Genomic DNA, 15,423 nt, shown 5'->3' on the forward strand with positions numbered 1-15,423 from the left:
GAAACATTGGCAGGTGCAGATAGAAGAGTTAGACCTAAGCCCCCCTCATGAGTCGTCAGGATGGCTGAGTGGTCTAAGGCGCCAGACTCAAGAGAGCTTGATCTTCAGTGTAGCTGAGCCTTCTGGTCTCCTCATGGAGGCGTGGGTTCAAATCCCACTTCTGACAGGTCCCTTTTACACCCGTAAATCTTCCTGTTTTTTGCAGTGCGTTCCCGGCAAACACCACAATCTTTGCAGGAACCTGTAGCATGTGAAGAGAAATCCACCAACAATCAGGCTGGGCCCTCAATCACAATTCCATGGATTTCTGGAAATGACACCTCAGGCACACCTTCCATTAAATTTGCACTCCATCACAGTAACTGCCATGCTGGGTTTCTAACTAAGCAGTTGATCCCATCATTTGTTGTGAGGCTCTCCTGCCACCTTTTGGGCAGAGAAGGCACTGTCCCTGCAAAAACACAGGCAGACATGTTCAACAGGGCTTCCTGGTTATGTGGGAGGAGCAGAATGCCATTGGTCCCCCCTTGCAAATTCTAATTTACATAAGGAAGACAGAGAGGTAGCTGGGAGTAGGCACTGCACACGGGCATTGCACTCTCTCTTATGATTTGCAGCCAATTCTAGATTGAGGCAGGAGGAAAGGAGGTGACTCGCCCAACAATGGCTATACTGAGAAGTCAGCCACTCTGGGTCTCCCAGGTGAGTGTTTCAGGCCTGTGAGCCACTCATATAGATCGAGCCTGATCGAGCGCTGAGCGAGCGCGTTTGAATCCAAATATCAAACCCCTCTTTCTCAGGCGCAGGAAATGGTGGGCCCTTCATTGCTTCTGGTGTGGAAGTCTATGGGGCAAGGGTCCAGGACTTGCAGAGGAGAACAATTGCCAGAAAGTGCTTGCTGTTCTCATCTGTGCCTTTTTTCTGCTCACTGGCTGATAGGAGATTGGCTGCCCCCTTTCTTGCTAGAGTGAAAAAACAACAACTTGAGAGAAAACATGACGTTGTGAGGCTCACTTAGAGGGAGACTAGCCAAATAGCCCTGCTTTTTTCTGAAAGACGCTTCAGAAATTGTTCAAAATGTCTCCTGGCCACTCGGGCTCGTTGGTCTAGGGGTATGATTCTGGCTTTGGGTGCGAGAGGTCCCGGGTTCAAATCCCGGATGAGCCCATGCTGTGGACATTTTCAGGATGCTTGTAATATAGGAGCATTTCTTCTTTTCAATGCTATAAGACGCTGTGTATGTCGAGAAAGTTCCTTACCCTGCACGCTATTTTCCACTTGTGGCGTGATAAAGGAGTGCAGGACTTCTTTGCAACTGCTTTTCTGGGCCAGACCAGCATGGTAGGAACATTACATGCATAGTGTTTTTCTAGTGTAATTTCAGGATATGGTTTCAAAATCGCCTCTTGGAATAAAAGTGGTCCTCATTCCTGTCTTCCAAAGAAATAGAGACCGGGTAAGGAGAGCCCAACTTTGAGCTACAAGGACATTGGCCCTTAGTCTGTGCATTCCAGCCCAATACATGCCAACAAGATTCCTGAGTTAGTGTCTGTTTCTGTAGTGTAGTGGTTATCACGTTTGCCTTACACGCGAAAGGTCCCTGGTTCGAGACCGGGCAGAAACAGCGGTTTGCTGTTTTTAACAGTGTTTACCTTTACTGGCTGACTTTATAGGAAAGCTGAGATAATAGAGGCTGTGTTGTAACTTCACCTTATTCCCGCGTTCCCTTTTTCCCCCCTCTTCCCCCTGCTCTATTGGTATGAACCGCGCTCCATCCTGGAGTGCGGGTTAGAATGTTGGGAGATTGTGGAAGCCGCCAAGCCGGGAGCACCTGTTGTATTTACATCAATAAACTTAATGTTGGAACCTACTATTAGCAGTGATTTATTACAACATTTGTGGCGACGAGGACGGGATGCTGAGCCAGGGTCAGTGTGGTGCCTCCCCCCTGGATATATTTGAAGCTTGAGCGGAGTGAAGTGACAAGGAAACTCACCCAGTTGAAGTACGGGAAATCGGTCAGACGATTTGCCGGTTGAGAGCGGAAGACGTGAAATTAAACTGTCGGAGTCGATGTGAAGCGGAAGACTTTTGGCAGCAGCGTTCCGTTCCGGGTTTTGAGGAGGCGTTCCTTGACACCATGCTGAGTCCCCTCCGTGGGTTGTGAGGACTGTCAGGCTGTGGTGAAAGGCGGGGAGCCCTTGAGTGAAGAAGACGGAGCAGGTCTTGCTCAGATTCAGCACAGAGTTGTTGACGGGAAGTTCCGGTCCTGTGGACGTGTTTTGGAAGGAGGACCTCGTAATCTACACTCTTCCGGTGTGAAGTGTGAAGAGGGCAGGAGGAACTGAAGGTACTCCATGTGGTTCCCGAGCGAGTCGCACAGGTCTGTGAGGAGAGCCCGTGGAGCTGCGTGAGGAGAAGGGAGCGGAGAAAGGAACGTAGTCCATTTCACAACAAGGTGAAAGAAACGGCTGTGAGGTGAGCGCTACAGTTCGAGTCAGGAGTGAGTGACAGCATTGAGGAGCCACTAACCCACAACTCCCAGAAGTCTTAGAGGCGAGTAAATATTAGCCTCAGTGAATTTGAAGCTGTACTGGGGCAGTGTATTGTAGCTGCATTGAGATAACATTTTAGGAACAAAAAAGTAGCTGCATTGAGATAACGTTTTCGGAACAAAAAAGTTTAGCGAGCTTGGGTTCCTGTGACTGAAAATTAACTGTGGCAATACCTTGAGTGACGTAATCGTCGAGGAGTATTGAGGAAGGGAGAAAAGTAAAACTGTACAAGGGACAGTGGTTGTCGTCTCCCGGAGGTGAATTCATTGAGCCATCAAAACGCTAGGAGGAGCGTTCAACGGAACATACGGTGTGGAAAACTTATGAAGATGTACTGGGGCAGTGTATTGTAGCTGCACTGAGATAACATTTTAGGAACATAAAGTTTAGCGAGCTTAGGTTCCAGTGACTGAAAATTAACCGTAGCAATACATTGAGTGATGTAATCGTCAGTGAGTATTGAGGAAGGGAGAAAAGGAAATCTGTACCAGGGGCAGTGGTTGTCGTCTCCCGGAGGTGAATTCATTGAGGTCAAAGAAGATAGTAATGAAAATAATATTATGGGAGCAAATGAGGTGAGGTGACAGAATAATTGACCACCTACCATCGGTAAGCACCCCATTAGAGTTTCAGACGCAGGATCCCTGTCTCTTTCCTCGTGCATTGGCAACAGGGAAAACTGTCAAGGAGTTTAGAATTTAAATTCGGGTGTCGTGTCGGGCACCTCGCTTCTGACTAGCCTTTAGTTTTTAAGGGTGTTGCGGTTCTATTCCAAGGAGGCGCGCTTCAGACCAAGCTCGCATGTCTGTCTGGGCACAGTTGGCGCAGAGGTGAAGAGCGCGAAGACGAGGACGAAGTTTGAGAGGCGAAGGCGAGGACGACGTTTGGAGGCTATCGTCTAAAAGGCAGGCGGCTGATTGGGTGAAACACCAGAACAAAGATTGCGCATCGCTAATCTAAGGGACTCATTTAAGGAACTGGGAGTTTGCAGCGAGTAAGTGTGAGAAGTACCCATCACCCTGCGAGCACCCCAGCGCGAGGCAGAGCGAGTTTCAGTCACGTCTCTTTACAGTTCACGAGTCCTTTTCAATACGCACTCAGTCAAAACAGTTCAGTAATTATCATCAATATTCACCCTTCTGCCTTTAGTTGCCAATATACCAGACCATCTCACTTCGGCATTCCAGTCAGAGTTTATTTTTTCCCTGCCATTTTTCAGAAGGGTTATCCGAGCAGTCTTCCTAGAAGCCCTGTCGTAATATTCATATTAATCTAACGCAAGTGCTTTATATCCCTAAGGGCCCAAGGGGCAACATGGTAAATAGATAAGCAGTGCTCCGTAGTGATCAGTTTGAGTACTGTGGTGCTATATTATTGGAGTGGTGGCATCTTCCGGGGAAGTGAAGAGGTATTGCAGCACACTAAACATGGAGTGGGGCCGAATGTACAATCTCCCTCCACCTGTGCCGTTCATGGAGGAGGTTAATAAAAACATTGCAGAGTGGAGGGAGTGGAAAGTGTATTTTGAAAACTATTTGTCCGTCTTGGAGGAAGAGGTAGCATCTCTGTCACCGGAAGCAAAAGCGGAAATTCTACTACACAGCTTAGGTAAGGGAGGAAGGAAAATGTATCACAATATGGAGAAGATTTTCACGAAAGGTACTGACAGAAATATGTATGAGAACATTCTGGACGTGTGGGATGAATATTATATACAAGCCACAAGTGGAAGGACACAAAGGGATGAAAGTTTCAAGGGAAGAATGGATGGCAAAGAGGATGTTAGAGCCAGGATGATATCTCAGAGATGCACTGTTATAATAGGTGAAGTTGAGACAGAAATGATTACTGACTCTGGTTCGAGAAATAGTATGGTAAGCAAAAGAGATTGGGACAGGAAATTTGCAAAAAAATATGGTAATGAATTAAAAGAGGCCAACACAGTCCTGAAAACATATGCAGGGGAGGATATACAAGCTGTTGGTTACAAAGTCATGGACGTAGTTTATAAAGAAAACAATACAAGGAGCACTATATACATAATGGAAGGTGGTATCAACATGCTAGGGTGGAGAGATCAACAGAAGTTGAGGATCTCAGGGGAGAAAAAAGTAAAAGGACACAGGAATGAGCTGGCACGGTATCAAAGCAAACAAGATACCAGAGGTGAAACTGTTATTGTTCGCATGCAACCATCTAAGAGTAATGCAGCATTTGAAAGAGCTGAAAATGAAAAAGAGTGGAGAAGAGAAGCTATTAGGGACGAACACAACCAAGAAAAAAACTCATATCAAAGCCAGGTGGAGGAAAGAGAAATACGTAAGAAACCAGAGAGATTGGACAGTAGGAAACAAAAAATGAAGACAGATGGAAAATTGGGAAGGGTGGTGGAGAGTGTCAATACCACAACCAAAGAACGAGGATGGCAGATGAATAAAATCAACCAGTCCGTTTGCAATGAGATGCGGCAAAGAATGAAGCCGGCTGGGTTCCGACCCAAGTTGTCAGAGGAGCATATGGACAATTGCGACCTAGAAAGGGAGAGGGGTGCAAGCTACATCGAGCCAAAAGGAGAGAACAAAGATGTATACATACAAGGGATCGAGCATGGAATGATGGAGAGGGAGAGTAATATAAAGCAGAGAAACCTAAAAGGATCCCCACTAAAAGTCATGGAAGGGGAGAGGGGTCCAGTCTATGATCTTTGGAGGAAGCCGAAGTGCAAGGGCCCAGAAAACACTGATGAGTTCCTTTATGGCAAGCCCAAGAAGGAACAGGTGGACATACTTATGCCTGATGAGACTCATGCAAATGATCGGGGGCTGTCGAAAACAAAATGCGGTAAAGATTGCAACACTGGTCATGGCCAAGGAAATGAGAGCAGAAGAAGGCCTAGTCCCGGCATGGATATGGACATGGAAAAGGAGGCTTGTTTCATCAGAGGTAGTCTTAGGGGTGTGTCCTGGCTCAAGCTACTGCCTAGAGAAAAGAACAGTACAGTCATCCTAAATCTTCCGGCAAGGGATGGAAATTCTAGCATGAGGGGTTTGGAATCCCAGGGGGAAAGAGACGGTGTAGCAGCTCAGACAGAGGAGAGCCATGGGTGAAAAGGTGGTGACATGGGTGTTCCACCAATGTCAGGATGCCTATAGTTTTACATAGAGCATGCATTGATTTGTTTACCCATACCATAAGTGTGCACACATTGTTTGCTTCAGACAGTTACGGTATCTAACGTTGGATAATGTAACCTGATAGCGCTCCCCTTTCCTTTCTGAATATTATATGCACCTGAAAGTTACAGTTGCTTAACATTGGATAATATAACCTGATAACTTTACTTATTACTTTCTGAATTTTAAAGAGTCTTATCTTATCCCTCCAGATATGTATGAGAATAGGGCCACTCATACTATCTTTACAGAACATACCTAGGGATCTAATATGCATTATTCCCCAGCCCCGCTGGTGGGGGATATACACAAATCTGTTTAGAGCTATTGTACCACAGTTAATGTGCAGTTTGGACTGTTCTCCTACTTAGACTACAGCAAGGGGTCCCTTGCTTCCGACCCCAGTGTGGCTGTGCTGTATCCTTCCTTATCACCCCCCCCCCCCCATCTACTCATCCCGTCCTGCACCCATTGTCTGGAACCCTCCCTTTTCTTCCCCCTCACTTTTCCTTAAGGAGGGAGGTGTGTTGTAACTTCACCTTATTCCCGCGTTCCCTTTTTCCCCCCTCTTCCCCCTGCTCTATTGGTATGAACCGCGCTCCATCCTGGAGTGCGGGTTAGAATGTTGGGAGATTGTGGAAGCCGCCAAGCCGGGAGCACCTGTTGTATTTACATCAATAAACTTAATGTTGGAACCTACTATTAGCAGTGATTTATTACAACAGGCTGTCTATCCCTCACCAACCTGACGTAGTGTGCTCCAGGGATCTCAGTGACAGCTCTAAAAGAGAAGTGACGATAGCTTGCGCCATTCGCTTGCTCGCCCTTTGCTCTGAAGGGTGGGCCTACTTCATGAAAGCAAGGAATGAGAGCAGAAATGCTTTTCTTGTCCTCACCACAAGCAGACACTTAGAGAAAACAAACTGTCTGAAGGACAGAGGCTTTTTAATTTCTTGTTTGATGACGGCCATGGAAAAGACAGCAATCATATTGCAGAAGAGAGCAACATGTGCAGTTGCTTGCTTTGGGTGAAGCATTCACCGACTAGCTGCCACTAACCCCTGGAGCCGTGTCAGAGGTGACTCTTGCGTGGCTCGTTGGTCTAGGGGTATGATTCTCGCTTAGGGTGCGAGAGGTCCCGGGTTCAAATCCCGGACGAGCCCTTTTTAGAGCTAAACATACAAATCGTACTAAAAATGCTCTATGCCTGACTATTTCTAGTAATACTCGGTGCATTGTTGCGCAACATATTCCTAACCTCAGAAGAAAAATGGATCACCGTGCTTTTTCTGCCTACCTGCTTAGTCTCAGTGTGTCCCAGGTGATGCTTTCCCAAGCTGTACTCGCAGACATTTAGGCATCAGATATTTGTCTGTCGATGCCTGCACAAGTAAATTTTGAATACGTCTAATTGCAAGCATGTTGGATGATATCTCTGAGGTTTTCACACTTGTTCTGCACATTCTGAGCCGCTGCTGATACAGCAGAATAGAAGTAGGATGAAGCCTTGAGAGGAACTTTGCTTTAACAGTAGCAAGCAGCAAGGTCGTTTCTGTAGTGTAGTGGTCATCACGTTCACCTAACACGCGAAAGGTCCCCGGTTCGAGACCGGGCAGAAACACTGAGCGTTGGCTGCTTTTATGTGCACACTCTAAAACCTTATTATCTGAATGCAAGTTTAAGAAGAGGTGGTCTTTGAACACAGTGAGCCGTGGGAAACTTTCTTTACCTTTGCAAGACGAAACAAAGTTATCTGCATCCATCATCTGGGGGTCGTTCTTGTGCCTATTTTTATTTTGTTTAAGCTATGTTGTATTGTTGGGGCCTTTACACCTGTGACATTGCTGTGAAGGTTGTAAGTGGAAACATTGGCAGGTGCAGATAGAAGAGTTAGACCTAAGCCCCCCTCATGAGCCGTCAGGATGGCCGAGTGGTCTAAGGCGCCAGACTCAAGAGAGCTTGATCTTCAGTGTAGCTGAGCCTTCTGGTCTCCTCATGGAGGCGTGGGTTCAAATCCCACTTCTGACAGGTCCCTTTTACACCCGTAAATCTTCCTGTTTTTTGCAGTGCGTTCCCGGCAAACACCACAATCTTTGCAGGAACCTGTAGCATGTGAAGAGAAATCCACCAACAATCAGGCTGGGCCCTCAATCACAATTCCATGGATTTCTGGAAATGACACCTCAGGCACACCTTCCATTAAATTTGCACTCCATCACAGTAACTGCCATGCTGGGTTTCTAACTAAGCAGTTGATCCCATCATTTGTTGTGAGGCTCTCCTGCCACCTTTTGGGCAGAGAAGGCACTGTCCCTGCAAAAACACAGGCAGACATGTTCAACAGGGCTTCCTGGTTATGTGGGAGGAGCAGAATGCCATTGGTCCCCCCTTGCAAATTCTAATTTACATAAGGAAGACAGAGAGGTAGCTGGGAGTAGGCACTGCACACGGGCATTGCACTCTCTCTTATGATTTGCAGCCAATTCTAGATTGAGGCAGGAGGAAAGGAGATGACTCGCCCAACAATGGCTATACTGAGAAGTCGTTTATGCACGGGGGGGTATACCCATTAGTAGTCACTGGGACCTGGGTTGAACTAGATAATAAAAGGAAGGGGTCCCAGTGTGTCACGGGGATTTGTTTGGGTAAGTGAAACACAATTACTAGAAAAACAATTGTTTAGATCCACACGGTTTTATTCACAGTGGGATGTAGTATGATGTACAACTAATATAATGCAATAAACTGTATTAAACGTCATACAGTGCCCCACGAGGGAAAGGAACGTGATGGTGAGGGAGTCGTGAAGTGAAGGGATCATGTGACAATGAAATCAGTTGTCATGTGACAGTAAAATCAGTTGTTTAGGCATTTACTCATGCCACCAATGGGGTAGCAACAACTTGTATATCACATAGTAAATTATTCACATAAAGGCATACGCCACCAAGTAAAGCATATATACAATTGTTGGTGTGAGGTCGCCACAGTACAGAACAAACAGTCGACGTTTCGACCCTCTTGTAGCTGCAGGATAGTTTAACCTTGCTGTAGGGTCTTCATCAGGACCATAGTGGGGGAGTGGGGGCAAAGGACCTAATAGGGGTATAATGAATTCCAATTAGAGGGTTGAAATTAACCTCTATGTTGAACACACAGGTAGAAAAAGCCAAAATGAGTGAAACATCGTGCAGATAAGCACATTACATTGTTTACAAGCTACTTCATGCTTACGCAATTAATGGTAGGTTAATTAGTAACGCTGGGGAAAGGGCAGATGCGTGTCGCTACACAAGTACATGCAAACAAAAATACCCAAATGGGCGGTCAACAACGCACGGACTTAATTGTGCGTCCCTCCAACGAGAGATCAAGGGATGACTGATACAAGCGGGAGCCATTAACACTTAAACTGGAGGTGAGATAGAGGAATTATAGCCTGTGGTAAAGCGAGCGATGGCATTGACTCAAATTGTGAGCGCGTCTACAACATAGGCGGTGTGTGACGGTCACCGTGAATTTAGTTTAAGGTAATGGTGAACATGCGAGATTACCTGCCATTCAAGGGTCAAAACGGGGATTAACTCATAATGGCAAAACGGGAATATCCGTATACCGCTTACCAAAAGTCCGCGTGCAGTGGGATCTTGGGCGGAGACTCAGGTAATTAAAAACAAGTAGAAAAGTAATACCGCATCTGAAAGAGGGAGCGAGTCATGATGTAATATCAAACATATAATTGTGGCGAGACAAGAGCGGACACCATAGAAGAACGGCTGAGCGGCTTACCGATTACAAGCGATATGTAACTTGGGCGCGGTCAGCTACACAGTCGTGGTTATCAGACTTCAAGGAATTGAAGGATGGGTCTGAGGGAGGTAAAATAGGGGATAGCGATTCAGGCTACGAGGCAGCTCATAGATACAGAATAGCTTACTCATTATGCGAGCCGTGTAGCTTACCGATATCTTGGCGGCATGGGGATTGTCCGCGATCGGTCGTTTCAAGAGTCGATTATTTAAAGACTTCCTGACTCGGGATGGATCTGAGGGATTTAAGAATGGGGGATATTGAATAATACTGGTCTTAACAAAGAGCGGGAAGTGGCTCTCAGAGGCAGAATGACTTACTTGATCAAGTTTGACGGCTCTGTGCGCGAGTTGCGGTGCGAATGCCGCGCTTCCTATTTTGCTATGGGAGTCATAGCGACAGGTCACGTGGTGGCCACAGGGAGGAATGAAGCTAGTAAAAAGACCACTAGGTCAGGCATGGTCGTTGTGACCGCAGGGTGGTCGAATAATACAATAGCAATTGTCATAATAAAAAAGAAATACATTGTAGAATGGAAAAAACAATAATGATAATTGAGTAGAAGACTGACTATGAAAAGCTACGGGTGAGACCCCACTATTTACAGATATTCTCGCACTATTGTGTGACTTGCCCTGATTGCCATTGATGTGGTTATTGGAGCGTACCTCTCAGACATGAGGGTAAAGGCTCAGCATATCATTGAATCACAGGTATTACAATAGCGTAGCCACGTATGTCAATGGTAAGGCTACATTTCTGAACAAAGGCGAACTGGCCAAGACATCAAACAATACGGTTATTGGAGCGTACCTCTCAAACATGAGGGTAAAGGCTCTACCTACAGTAAAACCACAAGTATTGCAATTGCTCAACAGTGCATGGCAGATGAAGGGGGCACAGTGTAGACAAGAGTAGAGGGCAGAATAATAAAAACATTTTTTTTTTTTTTTTTTTTTTAAATTTTTAAAAAATTTTTTTATGGTAAAATGGCCAGTTGGGAAAATGAGCTATCGGATTCATTCAGACCAGTTTCAATGGAGTTGAAAAAGTGCATCCATTTTAATTCTCGTGTGTTGAGAATGTCCGAGATATTACCACCACGTGGTCCAAGTGTTATTTTTTCAATGATCAGCCATCGTAAGCTCTCTGGTGGGTGATTGTTCAACTTGAAATGTTCCGCAAGTGGAGCACCTTCAACCTCACAGCGAATGCGACTCATGTGTTGCAGTATACGTGCTTTGATTTTTTGCTGGGTCTGCCCAATGTAGATCTTCTGGCATGGGCATAAAATAGCATAGATGACATTGCTAGTGTTGCAATTACTGAAGCATTTCAATTTGACAGTTAGATGAAGATAGGTAAAGTCTTTGGTCTGTATCGTTGAGTCACAGGCCTTACAATGCCCACATTTGGAGTGACCAATTACCGGTGGTAGATTCCATAGAGTGTTGATCGTTGGGTGGCATTCTGGGGGTAGAAAAGAATTCACGACATGGTCCCTGATGCATTTAGCTTTCTTGAAAGCATGGAGCGGTGTCAAGGGTTGGCTGATCTCGTCCGAGACCAGGTGCCAATGTTTATTGAGAATTTTTTTGATGGTGTTGCTTCTCGTGTTAAACGTCGTGACACAAACAATGCGGTTCTCCTGATCATCCGTTCTTTGTTTAGGCACTAGTAATTCCTCTCTAGGATAGAACCAAGCCCGTTTGCGGGCTTTTTTGATCAAGCGTCTGGGGTAGCCTCGGCTCAGCAATCGATTGGACAGATCCTGGGATTCTGAAAAGTAGTCATCTTTGGTGGAACAATTTCGACGTATCCTCAGGAATTGCCCGAAGGGCAGGTTGTCACGAAGGGCTCGTGGGTGATGGCTGGTATAAGCCAATAAAGAATTCCTCTCCGCAGGTTTGCGATATAGTTTGGTGAGGAGTTTGCCAGACTCATGATAGATTGTGACATCCAAAAAATCGATGGAGTGGTTGTCTGATGAGATTGTGAATTTGACGTGCTGGGATTGTTCATTGAGCCAGGCGAAAAAATTGTTAAGTTGATCTTGGCTCCCATTCCAGATCAAGAGGATGTCATCTATATACCTCATCCAGAGACCGACTTGGTCTCTGAATGGGTTAAGTTGACTTAGAACAGTATCCTCTTCGAATGCTGCCATATATAGAATGGCTACGTCAGGAGCGAAGGGAGCGCCCATCGCAACTCCGGAGGTTTGTAAGTAAAAATTGGTGTCAAAAAGGAAAAAGTTTCGGGTCATTGCAATTTTCAGTAGAGCTACAATGAACTCTGATGGTACTTGGACAGGTGCTGGACGTGTGTTCAGACAGCGGGCAATAACCGTGAGGGCTTCCTGTTGAGGAATGCAGGTGTAAAGGGAGACGACACTCAGCAACCACTCAGCAATACGGAAATTCAAGTACTCAGTAAGGGATTATCATATGTCCCTACATACAATCCTGACCATTTCTTGGTAAAAACAGAGCTATTCAAATTTTTTCGGAAAATCCGACTAAAGTACTTTTTCCGGAACTTCGTCACACAATCAAAAACATCTGTTACAGGCTTACGACCACCATCCACTTTTGTTCCATATGCCAGCACGATGTCCAATCAAATTCTAGCTTATGAAATGGTTGTTTGGCGTGATGTACAGCGGGCTCTACAGGACAAAACTTTTGTTCGATATAACATCAGCAAATCCGAGAAAACAGCATTACGGACACTGGCCAATAACACCCAAGTCGTGATCAAGCCGGCCGACAAAGGCGGTGCTATAGTGATACAGGATAAATCTGCATATAAATCTGAGGTTATACGTCAACTACAGGACACAAACTGCTATCAAATATTGAGGTCGGACCCCACTCGATCCATTGCTACTGAGATCCTTGAAATCACCCAAGAAGGTTTGGATATGGGCTTTTTGTCAGAGAACGAGTTCCAGTTCCTTAACAACAAACACCCACGTCTGGCAACTATTTATACGTTACCCAAACTGCACAAAAGCATGTCAAGTCCACCTGGCCGGCCGATTGTCTCTGGCTGCGGATCCATTTTGGAACCATTGGGAAAGTACATTGACTTTTTCATCAAACCTCTAGCAGAGGCCACTCCTTCATACATCCGTGATACCATGCACACCATTAATATAATTGAGAGCATCTCATTTGATCCATTCCATCAAAGACTAGCCACCTGTGATGTCGTCTCCCTTTACACCTGCATTCCTCAACAGGAAGCCCTCACGGTTATTGCCCGCTGTCTGAACACACGTCCAGCACCTGTCCAAGTACCATCAGAGTTCATTGTAGCTCTACTGAAAATTGCAATGACCCGAAACTTTTTCCTTTTTGACACCAATTTTTACTTACAAACCTCCGGAGTTGCGATGGGCGCTCCCTTCGCTCCTGACGTAGCCATTCTATATATGGCAGCATTCGAAGAGGATACTGTTCTAAGTCAACTTAACCCATTCAGAGACCAAGTCGGTCTCTGGATGAGGTATATAGATGACATCCTCTTGATCTGGAATGGGAGCCAAGATCAACTTAACAATTTTTTCGCCTGGCTCAATGAACAATCCCAGCACGTCAAATTCACAATCTCATCAGACAACCACTCCATCGATTTTTTGGATGTCACAATCTATCATGAGTCTGGCAAACTCCTCACCAAACTATATCGCAAACCTGCGGAGAGGAATTCTTTATTGGCTTATACCAGCCATCACCCACGAGCCCTTCGTGACAACCTGCCCTTCGGGCAATTCCTGAGGATACGTCGAAATTGTTCCACCAAAGATGACTACTTTTCAGAATCCCAGGATCTGTCCAATCGATTGCTGAGCCGAGGCTACCCCAGACGCTTGATCAAAAAAGCCCGCAAACGGGCTTGGTTCTATCCTAGAGAGGAATTACTAGTGCCTAAACAAAGAACGGATGATCAGGAGAACCGCATTGTTTGTCTCACGACGTTTAACACGAGAAGCAACACCATCAAAAAAATTCTCAATAAACATTGGCACCTGGTCTCGGACGAGATCAGCCAACCCTTGACACCGCTCCATGCTTTCAAGAAAGCTAAATGCATCAGGGACCATGTCGTGAATTCTTTTCTACCCCCAGAATGCCACCCAACGATCAACACTCTATGGAATCTACCACCGGTAATTGGTCACTCCAAATGTGGGCATTGTAAGGCCTGTGACTCAACGATACAGACCAAAGACTTTACCTATCTTCATCTAACTGTCAAATTGAAATGCTTCAGTAATTGCAACACTAGCAATGTCATCTATGCTATTTTATGCCCATGCCAGAAGATCTACATTGGGCAGACCCAGCAAAAAATCAAAGCACGTATACTGCAACACATGAGTCGCATTCGCTGTGAGGTTGAAGGTGCTCCACTTGCGGAACATTTCAAGTTGAACAATCACCCACCAGAGAGCTTACGATGGCTGATCATTGAAAAAATAACACTTGGACCACGTGGTGGTAATATCTCGGACATTCTCAACACACGAGAATTAAAATGGATGCACTTTTTCAACTCCATTGAAACTGGTCTGAATGAATCCGATAGCTCATTTTCCCAACTGGCCATTTTACCATAAAAATTTTTTTTTAAAATTTAAAAAAAAAAAAAAAAAAAAAAAAAAAATGTATTATTCTGCCCTCTACTCTTGTCTACACTGTGCCCCCTTCATCTGCCATGCACTGTTGAGCAATTGCAATACTTGTGGTTTTACTGTAGGTAGAGCCTTTACCCTCATGTTTGAGAGGTACGCTCCAATAACCGTATTGTTTGATGTCTTGGCCAGTTCGCCTTTGTTCAGAAATGTAGCCTTACCATTGACATACGTGGCTACGCTATTGTAATACCTGTGATTCAATGATATGCTGAGCTTTTACCCTCATGTCTGAGAGGTACGCTCCAATAACCACATCAATGGCAATCAGGGCAAGTCACACAATAGTGCGAGAATATCTGTAAATAGTGGGGTCTCACCCGTAGCTTTTCATAGTCAGTCTTCTACTCAATTATCATTATTGTTTTTTCCATTCTACAATGTATTTCTTTTTTATTATGACAATTGCTATTGTATTATTCGACCACCCTGCGGTCACAACGACCATGCCTGACCTAGTGGTCTTTTTACTAGCTTCATTCCTCCCTGTGGCCACCACGTGACCTGTCGCTATGACTCCCATAGCAAAATAGGAAGCGCGGCATTCGCACCGCAACTCGCGCACAGAGCCGTCAAACTTGATCAAGTAAGTCATTCTGCCTCTGAGAGCCACTTCCCGCTCTTTGTTAAGACCAGTATTATTCAATATCCCCCATTCTTAAATCCCTCAGATCCATCCCGAGTCAGGAAGTCTTTAAATAATCGACTCTTGAAACGACCGATCGCGGACAATCCCCATGCCGCCAAGATATCGGTAAGCTACACGGCTCGCATAATGAGTAAGCTATTCTGTATCTATGAGCTGCCTCGTAGCCTGAATCGCTATCCCCTATTTTACCTCCCTCAGACCCATCCTTCAATTCCTTGAAGTCTGATAACCACGACTGTGTAGCTGACCGCGCCCAAGTTACATATCGCTTGTAATCGGTAAGCCGCTCAGCCGTTCTTCTATGGTGTCCGCTCTTGTCTCGCCACAATTATATGTTTGATATTACATCATGACTCGCTCCCTCTTTCAGATGCGGTATTACTTTTCTACTTGTTTTTAATTACCTGAGTCTCCGCCCAAGATCCCACTGCACGCGGACTTTTGGTAAGCGGTATACGGATATTCCCGTTTTGCCATTATGAGTTAATCCCCGTTTTGACCCTTGAATGGCAGGTAATCTCGCATGTTCACCATTAC

The 15,423-nt window shown here is 45.4% G+C and overlaps 6 non-coding genes across 6 annotated transcripts; all 6 read left to right on the plus strand.

Moving 5' to 3' along the window:
* Window positions 1-54: 54 nt before the first annotated feature.
* TRNAL-CAA (transfer RNA leucine (anticodon CAA)) lies at window positions 55-166 on the plus strand. The gene is made up of 2 exons: window positions 55-92; window positions 121-166. It is a non-coding gene; the product is annotated as a tRNA-Leu (tRNA).
* Window positions 167-1,095: 929 nt separating this feature from the next.
* On the plus strand, window positions 1,096-1,167 carry TRNAP-UGG (transfer RNA proline (anticodon UGG)). The gene has a single exon. It is a non-coding gene; the product is annotated as a tRNA-Pro (tRNA).
* A 384-nt stretch (window positions 1,168-1,551) lies between these two features.
* TRNAV-UAC (transfer RNA valine (anticodon UAC)) lies at window positions 1,552-1,624 on the plus strand. The gene has a single exon. It is a non-coding gene; the product is annotated as a tRNA-Val (tRNA).
* A 5,195-nt stretch (window positions 1,625-6,819) lies between these two features.
* Window positions 6,820-6,891, plus strand: TRNAP-AGG (transfer RNA proline (anticodon AGG)). The gene has a single exon. It is a non-coding gene; the product is annotated as a tRNA-Pro (tRNA).
* Window positions 6,892-7,276: 385 nt separating this feature from the next.
* TRNAV-AAC (transfer RNA valine (anticodon AAC)) lies at window positions 7,277-7,349 on the plus strand. Its single transcript has one exon. It is a non-coding gene; the product is annotated as a tRNA-Val (tRNA).
* A 295-nt stretch (window positions 7,350-7,644) lies between these two features.
* TRNAL-CAA (transfer RNA leucine (anticodon CAA)) lies at window positions 7,645-7,756 on the plus strand. The gene is made up of 2 exons: window positions 7,645-7,682; window positions 7,711-7,756. It is a non-coding gene; the product is annotated as a tRNA-Leu (tRNA).
* The last annotated feature ends 7,667 nt before the right edge of the window (window positions 7,757-15,423 follow it).

Source organism: Lissotriton helveticus, chromosome 10 (genome assembly GCF_964261635.1).
Source record: "Lissotriton helveticus chromosome 10, aLisHel1.1, whole genome shotgun sequence".
In the NCBI taxonomy this organism is placed as follows: Eukaryota; Metazoa; Chordata; class Amphibia; order Caudata; family Salamandridae; genus Lissotriton; species Lissotriton helveticus.